The sequence below is a fragment of the Elephantulus edwardii genome, unplaced genomic scaffold (genome assembly GCF_000299155.1).
Source record: "Elephantulus edwardii isolate Elephantulus edwardi_28Jun2011 unplaced genomic scaffold, EleEdw1.0 scaffold00172, whole genome shotgun sequence".
In the NCBI taxonomy this organism is placed as follows: Eukaryota; Metazoa; Chordata; class Mammalia; order Macroscelidea; family Macroscelididae; genus Elephantulus; species Elephantulus edwardii.
In genome coordinates this window covers 5,576,692-5,577,407 of record NW_006399922.1, presented here as the reverse complement: position 1 = coordinate 5,577,407, position 716 = coordinate 5,576,692, and positions in this window count along the sequence as shown.

The window sequence follows — 716 nt, the reverse complement described above, 5'->3', positions numbered from 1 at the left end:
AGGGACGGGTCCTTGGAGAGGGACATCATGCTTGGGAGGGTGGAGGGACAGCACAGGAGGGGAAGACCCTCTATGATATGGATTGATTCGGTGACTGGGGTAATCAGGATGGGTGTGTCAGAGGCAGTGAGGTTGGCACAAGATAGAGCAGGGTTTAGGGCTGTTGTGCATAGGGTCTCTATGAGTTGCAAACGACTCGACGGCACATAACAACAACAACAACATTGCGAAGGGAATGTCTGCTGTTAGGGACCTCTACGTACCAAAGCCATGGAACCTGCTCTATCCTGTGCCAATTTTACTGTCTCTGACACTCCTACCTTATTTATCCCAGTTACTGTATCTATTCATCTCTTCAATTGCCTCACTCTCCTTCTCCTTCCCTGCACCCTTTCAAGTAAGATGTCCCTTTCCAAGGACTGGTCCCTTTGCAACATCTCCAAGGAGCAGTCTGGTTTCACCCTCTCTTGGGCGAACCTGTTTGTTCTCCTGGCAGTCAATGGTATATTCAATACCGTTCTCCAGCACCAGAGCTCAGAGTCATCAATTCTCCTTCTATTATCCCTAGTCATTGTCCAGCTCTCTGATGCATAGCAAGCAATTGCAAAGACTATGGCCTGGATAAGAAACACCTTATTCTCCAGAATGACATTGTTGCCCTTCAGTACTCTGAAGAGGTCACTGATAGCCAACTTTCCCAATGCATTTTGTCTCTT